General features: G+C 41.1%; 1 protein-coding gene across 2 annotated transcripts in view; it reads left to right on the top strand.

Moving 5' to 3' along the window:
• The window catches only part of LOC100547818 (OX-2 membrane glycoprotein-like), a 45,231-nt gene extending 39,032 nt beyond the window's left edge, over nucleotides 1-6,199 (top strand). The window contains exons 8-10 of one of the 2 annotated variants that reach the window (XR_014887353.1): nucleotides 861-1,454; nucleotides 4,797-4,908; nucleotides 5,253-6,199. The gene's annotated coding sequence lies outside the window, so the exon portion shown is untranslated. The remainder of the gene's footprint in view (nucleotides 1-860; nucleotides 1,455-4,796; nucleotides 4,909-5,252) is intronic. The other variant, XR_014887354.1, reaches the window with a different exon arrangement.
• Nucleotides 6,200-7,948: the final 1,749 nt, after the last annotated feature.

The raw sequence follows: 7,948 nt of genomic DNA on the forward strand, positions 1-7,948 counted from the left end.
TTGAGAATGTTAGGAAGATTAATTTTAGACATCTTGTTAAAATATCCAGGCTTAAATTTATAAGCCTTCCTCTTTTGTATTTGGGCAAATTGCAGTTCTCTGAGCCCTGTCATAAAGTGTATTTATTTTTCTGTTCTTCAGAAGAAAAGTGATAGTTAAGTGCCCTAAATATATTTTCTGCTTATGGAAAGTTGTACTTCATTGTAGTGGCTGTCCTCTGAGTAAGGCATTTTATGAGAAACAGAGTAGTAACTTCAGGGTGGGATATTTCATGTTGCAGTCCTTCTCAGCTCTTCTGCTGATCTGAAATGCTCACTACAAACCAAAGGCTTGGCTCCTCTTTCCTGTGTTCACACTGATCTGCTTGGTGTACCTTGAGTAAATACTCTCTTCATCTCCTTTCTTCCTTGTTTTTCACCTTTTTCACCTTTTTCTGTAATTTGTAAAAAAGGGCTTGTGTTAAGTGATCTTTTGATTTTGTGGATGTTGCTCTGATGGCTATGGCAGGAGTCTGTCTGTGGCTAAGGAAGGTGAGAAGTCATAGTTCAAGTTTTGATACGCTTTTCCTTTACTCTCTACACCGATACTTGTGTGTTTCCCATGGTTCTCTTTCAGTGACTTTAACAGAGCTGCTCTAACAGTAAATCAGGCCTGGGAATGTAACCTTCCTGCCCACACGTATTTTAAAGGAATTGTCCTTCTCCATGATGGAAAGGGGTTAATAGCAGTTGCAATGGCCTATGTGGTATGTCTGCTCCACTTGCTTCCGCTATCCTGGAGTGCTCTTTTGTTTGGACAAACGCGATAACATAAAAGTACTCTTTTATCATTGATTTTCTTCCTTTTGGTTTATCCACCAGAAGTTCGTCTCAGGAAAAGTTTATCCTGAAATATGTTGGGGACAAACTGTAATTGAACTGTTTTTCTGCATGACAAAAGAGAAAGCTGGGATCCAATCTCTTACCACCGCTAACCTCTGTACTCACTTTTATCTGCTATGAAAACTGTTATGTCAGACACATCCTCCTTTTCCCAGTTTGTCTGAAAGTCTGTGATCGTGCTACAGAAATCAGCGGAACTGAAGCCTGAGGGCTAGATTGAAGCTTTGTAGTCATATAAATCTTTGGTTTCCCTTTACTGCTACCTTCACGCTCAGCGGGAAGAAGGTGACTCTGTTTTACATCACAGAGGGGATTCCTCCACTTTTCATGCTGGCTCCTTCTTCTCATCCATTGTACTCACGGCTGCCTCTGAACACCTGGGCACCACCCCGCAGCGCAGTTTCACTCCCTTGTGTCTGAGAGGCTGAAACAGATTGTGAAGTGGCTTATGGTAACTGTACTCTCAGTTTTTATTCACTTGTAGAAGGATGTCCATAAATTAATGTGAATTGAGGATCTTCAGTCCTGGATCTAGGCTCAATGGATCAAACTCAGAGCCAGCATATTGATCAGGTGAGCAGATATCCTTCTTAGACCTGCTTTGGTTTATCAAAGTAGATGTACTTAGCTGCAGTTGGAAAGGAGGCTTGTGAGCAGTAGAAAATAAGAATATAGCAGCAGACCAAAGAAAGTAAAATTCTCCCTGGTAAGACTCGTAGCAAAATCAGAGTTCCTGTTCTGTGTGTTGGAAGGTTTTCTTCACGTTCAAGGGGTAAATTACACTCTTTATGATGCAATTCATCCGATGCCCACTTAATAGTAAGTGAACTGGGACTTGATTCATTTTTCTTTCATGAGTCTTAAGGAGGTCTGTTACTGATTAGCTCATGTCGTGTTCCACTTCGAGTGTCTGCCATGGTCTGTATGCAGTAGGAAGGGTACAAGCTCTCTGGAGGAGTGCTTAATTACATCCTGTGTGGCAGATATAGATTTTTTTTTTTTTAATTATTATTATTCATTGCTTTTTTAAGGAGAAAGAAGATGAGTAAAGGTGAGCACATTTTGAAGCCCTGTATTTGTCAGAGATGGATCTGAATGGGAGCAGGGAATACCCTGGACAGAACTGTACTCAGTTTTCCCTTCTAAGAAAACCAAAAGAAAGTCTATTCTGTTAGCAGCCAGTTTGAGACAGCTGAGCAAAAGCGTTTCTTGCAGTGAAGGCAGCTCATGGACAGGATAGGGGTTGGGACCTATGGCATCCAGCGAGTCACCAAAATAAAAGATGTGCAGCTCACTTGGCTTTCTGTGGCCAGGCCCAAGCAGGGATGATGATAGTGATGGTACAGAGGGCAATTTTTCTTCCTTGTGTGGGGATTCTGTGAGTCAAGAAAGATAGAAGTTAACAGGGATACTGATAAGAAGAATTTTGCTCTTTTTCTGTTTTGAATATTGAATTTTTAGTTGACGTGGTCTTTCACGAACACCAGAGTAATTAAAGAACATATACTTTGAGAAAATATTTGAAACTCTATAAACTCTGAAAATCTATACTGTAAAATGGATTGGTCACCACTGTCTGTGTTTGGTGTCCTACTGTGTCAAAAATTCAAATATAAATGATACTCCAACATATAGTACTAAAAACTGATCTGAATAAACTTTCTAGCCCAGAAACTTAACAGTTTTTGGGGCTTTTCTCTTTGGACATACAGTCCTGAAAGAGAATAAGGCACAAAAGAGTGAACAACTGAGGATGTAATTTAAGGAACATGGGTTCTGTTTTGTTCTTAATCAATAAAAGCCACTTTTGGTAATGGCACGTCATCAGTCTTCCAAAGAACTGCAGAAAAGCACCCACTCTTCCCCAAAAGATCAGGCTCTGTCCATGCATAGCTGCCATGCCACACTTCAGTGCCACTTCAGGATAAGTGTCATGACTTTTTTGAGCAGTACGAGAATACAACGCCAGACTAAAGAAATACCCAAAATATCTTTCCCACACACGGCCTCACAAAAAAAAAAAAAAAAAAAAAAAAAAAAAAAAAGAGAGAGAGAAAGAGGAAATTAATTTTGAGGGTTGCTGAATGTAGTGGGAGCTGCTTCTGTGCTTGGGTGGGAGTTGCACCCATTGAATTTAAGAAGACAGATAAGAACCACTTGGCTGGCAGCGGGCACGAGGCTGGGAGAGATGGGGATCCAGCTGGACGCAGCTGGTGCTCAATCCCTGCCGCTTCCTGCCACCTAGTGGTTAGTCTTCTGCCAGTCTTCTGCCCAGCAGTTTGTGGCATTAGAAAAGATGGTCAGAAGAGAGGCAGGATGCTGTGTGCTCTGGGGGGAAAATGGGCGAAGCAAGCACTCTGCCCTCTCCTAGCCAAGCGACCCAGCGCTCCTGCCATTTTTAGTGAGACTTTACCCTCGTGTAACTATCCGGGGATAACTATTAGTCTAGGATGGTGAACTTGGGTGTTGTTCCATATTATGGGAGAAAATCTGGCTCACAAATGCAGGTGAGTAGGTTGGCCTAACACTTCAGTCTCCTGTTTACCCATTCACTGGAGCTGAATAAGTTGTTCTTTGTCTACACTTGCGGTACGCTGAATGGGTTTCAAGTATTATTTTTTTGTTTTTCTGGGAAGACTTTCATCTGCATTCAGCCACTGACACTCAGTGCTGCCTATTCACTATATACAGAAAGCAATCCAGCCCAGTTTCAGTCTCCAGGGTGTTGCTTTTGCAAGCCATTTCAGATTATCAGGATTTTTAATGCTGTAAGAAGGGTTCCCAGAGGAAATAAAGTGCTTAGACACACTCATCCAAAATTTCCACCCATGCAGAAAATGAAAGACAATAGTGTTTTTTACAAGCCAGGTACTTTCCACCTTGCCCTTTATGGTAATGAAATAAAGCAAAAACAGGAGGTTGATGTGTCTTGTTAATTTGTATTGTCTTCTGCTCCCCCTGCCATCCACTCCCAGCAAAATCAGCACATCTAGCAGCAGAGGTGTGGAAAGGCAGGTGGTTTCCCCTGCTCACTTCAAGGCAGCATCTGGCACCTCCCTGGGGACAGGACATCTGTCTGTGAAGAGTCAGCATGCAGGTGTTCAAGGCACAGGTGTTTACTACACCTGCCAGGAAGTGGAGAGGACGTGGCCTGTTATGGCCAGAACAAAGACCTCTTGCCCATAGCAGCTCAGGGCTGTCACAACTCCTGCCAAAATAAATGAATATTCTTTGAAAATTGGTTTTTCTCTGCGTAAAGGATTTTCACAACCCATATCTCCACTGATGTTATGGCTTTAAAATTGATCTTATATACTATAGTCAAAGCTTGCTAGCATAATACCTGTTTTCTGGAGCAAGCATGCTGTTTCCAAATCTTTGAATTCAGTCTTTTATCTAGCGTGGATAAAATAAATAAGGAATTATTTGAGAGACGTTTGCAGATCCAAAGAAATAGGATCTTACAAGATAGCAGCTTTGGGTTTTCAGGTACTGTGCCTGAAGAACATAGTCAAACAATCTGAGAGCGCAGAGAACAGGATCAAGATTGTTGGTGGGGCTGAATGGGATGAAAGATACGGAGTCATTTAGTCCAGAGTGAGATGTAATATCTTCAAATGCGCATCTGTAGAGAGGATAGCAGTAAATATTCTCTACACCAGCTTGAAACACAGTAAGAAGTAATGGCTTTAAGTTATTTGCTAAATGATAGGAAAAATCTCTATTTGTTGACATAATAAGATGCTGAGTACATGAGCTTGAGTGACAAAGGAATGTCCATCACCAAAGGTCTTGAAAAGTAAATTAGAGAAAGCATTGCTTGCAGTGTCTTTAGTATTGGGTCATGTCTTCTTTCCTACACTTTTTTCTCTTTTCTTTTACTCTATAAAATAAGTGATTTCCTTAATTTTACAGATGGAGTTGTAAAGATGGAGTGTTAAAAAGCAGCCAGCCCTGAGGATCCTCATGTGCTTCTGAAGTTGACTCCAGCTGAAGTGCTGACCGGAGGGCCCCTTGCCACTGAGATGTGAGATCCTAAGCATAGGCCTCAGTGACTTTCTCAAGAATAGATATATCATATTTAGTGTAAGAGCCAGGAATGCGTGCACATGGCTTTCAGGAAGGCAGTTTTGTTTCATTATTGGAACTGATAGCCAGAAATTGTCTAATTTCCAAGCAGTTAATGCTCATATTTCCTATATATGAAATGAGTGTGTTTTTGTACATGTCAGGCTATGTGTTACAAAAGTTACTTCAAGAATGAGCTACGTTTCTTCTCTTTTTTACTAGGGAAAAAGTTCCCAGGGCTTTCTGTGCTGGTGAAAGATGCAGCTGTGCTAATTCTGATACTGAGTATTCTCTTACAAACAGATGCTGCAAAACTCATCAGAAGAGCAGAAAAGGAAGACTTGCACCTCTGTCTGACACAGTTCAAATCTCTCCCTGTGCATTTATCAGCTTGCATATTTCTGTGAAACTCTGCACTTCAGCAAGGGCTTTATCACTAGGCAACTATTGCAAAGAAATATGAGTTCCACAGGATTTCAGGGAAGAATATTTCCTCTATTTTGTTCACTTCTATTCTGAGTTTGCTTCCTGGCACCCTCTTCCTTAATGTGAGGTCAGCCAGAGTACTTTCGCAGTTTTTCTTGACTGTTTTGTCGTTTGTTTCTGTTTCACAGGCTTACAGCTCTGAAGTCTTTTCAAGAGAGAAGAGAAACCAAACTGGAAGATGAGAGCATTGCCCAGGCACCGAATGCTGTTTCTGTTCAACCTTTGTTTCATCAAGAAAAGTGGGTGTCTAAAATCAAAGCACACTTTACTTCCCGTCACATACTTACAGTGTGAGACCGGTGTTTTAGTAGAGTCTGCTGCCAGACTACAGAGAAAAGGAAGCTTGGTGGATCATTGGGTTTTTCAGCCTCTGAGCATGATAACCAACCATTTTAGGCAACTGTGATGTCGCCAGCTGGGGTGCTGATAGTGCTACTGTAACCACACTCTTCATTAGCTGAGTGTTCCTCTTGCTCTCCTACTATGACAGAGGCTTCATGAATTTCTTGAGAAAATAGAGGATCTACTGAAGTTACCATTTCTTCCAGAAAACCACAGCTGTCGATGACTAAGGCATGAACAAAGAAAGCTAAAAGCTATTTTTTTTTTTAATCTCATGTTATTAAGTGTAAATGAAATGATATTTCCATAAGGTTTTAGGCTTTCTGCAGAATTTGTGAAAATGCGGAAAAATGGTGTTAAGATCCGCAATATGAACTTTAGGTGGGAGATTTGTTGTTAATAAACAGCTTTAAAAAGGAAAAGAGTGATTTAACAGGTATCACCTCTGCTTCACCATCTTTCCTGTAATCCAGAAATGCCAAAAAGTAGGTGAGTTGAGTTTCTCAGTGCACACTGAAAGTCAGCAATGCCTTTTTAAATTATTTATATATATATATATATTTTTTTTTTTTAAACCAAGACTGAAATTGTTCTAGTATAGGTTAGAGGAAAGAAAACAAATGTGATCTGTTAAGCCTCTGAGACCTAGAAATCTGAGCAGTGGTTTTATGATTATCCTAAGCTCTGTTTGAGGAACAGCTAACTGTAAGACATACTTACTCACAGGCAGGTGTCAGATGAAGTAGCTCCACAGATTCTGGCCATGCTGAAGTGAATGGTGCTGAGACCTGATGGAACATGTCACAGTTCCATCTTTCCGTCATTAGATACATGTCAGTGCATCTGGCTGCTTGTAGAAATATTATGCATGCAGTAGATGTGCTTTCCTATGGATTCTATCCCAACTGGGAGGGGCAGGTAGTCCACAGAAGATATTATAAGTAACAATTTCAGATAGAAAGAAGTAAAGGATGCTCTCATCTGCAAAGAAAATTTGGTTTACCTGTGAGTAAAAGCCACTTGGATGTAAACCTAGCTGCCACATTGCTAACTTAAGGCAGAAATGTTATTTACTCTAGAAGTGGCACAAAATAATCACTCCCAGGTGAGGCTGATGATATTTCATGCCCAAATTTGTGTTCCAAGTTTCAGGTGACCAAGTGAATCACCTCTCAATATGAAGACTAAAATCAATCACACAAAACATGTATAATTAACTACACAAGTTTGTTATAATATGAAGTCCTCTGTTTCACAGACCAAGATTCATAATAGTTAGAAGTTGTCTCTTAACAGTGTTTCCAGTATTGATTTTTTTTTTCCCCATTTATTTAATTCTACCACAGTAACTATAGAATCATAGAATCAGAGAATATCTCGAGCTGGAAGGAACCCAGAAGGATCACCGAGTCCAACTCCTGACTCCATGTGTGACCACCCAAAAATTCAAACCCAATGTCTGAGAACGGTGTCCAGAATGGTGGCAGCTCAGAGCCATTCCCACTGGGCAGCCTGTTCCAGAGCCCCACCACCCTCTGGTGAAGAGCCTGTCCCTAACTCCCACCTGACCCTCCCCTGATGCAGCTCCATGCCATTATAGCATGGAGATTCCTGGAGATGTGTGTACTTATGGGAAGAGGGAAAGGGGAATAAGAATTTGAAATTACGGTTCCGGCTAGGTAGTGAATTGCTGTTGTTAGGAATGTAAAAAAGGCATGGGAAGATCACCTATGTGAAACTGAAAGGATATGTGTGATGTTGATGACATGCCGCTACCAACTGACCCTTGCAGTTGGAAATATTCAGCCTGAGGGTTTGGTTCAGCTGGTTCCTAAGCATTTTTTTCTTTAGGCTTTTTTTTTTTTTTTTTTTTCTTTTTCATTGACAATAGTAGTTGTTGATTAAAACTCACCCAAAACCAAGGGTCCTTCACCTTGCAAATCACTATCTGTACTGAGGGGCGTGAGGCTGGTTCCATATCAAGCTCTGTAGCCAGCTCTTCTGTCCTCTAGGCTGTGGTGGTCCTCCTTGGGAACCATATTCTGTGCATCCTCTCCTGCCTCTCCTGCTTTCCAAGACCTCCTCCTGACTCATCCCTGGCACCATCTGGGCATTTCTTCCTGTCTCTGGTTCCTGTTATTTTTGGGATGGCATTTTTGATCTGAAATGGA

The sequence above is a fragment of the Meleagris gallopavo genome, chromosome 1 (genome assembly GCF_905368555.1).
Source record: "Meleagris gallopavo chromosome 1, MGAL_WU_HG_1.1, whole genome shotgun sequence".
Lineage (NCBI taxonomy): Eukaryota > Metazoa > Chordata > Aves > Galliformes > Phasianidae > Meleagris > Meleagris gallopavo.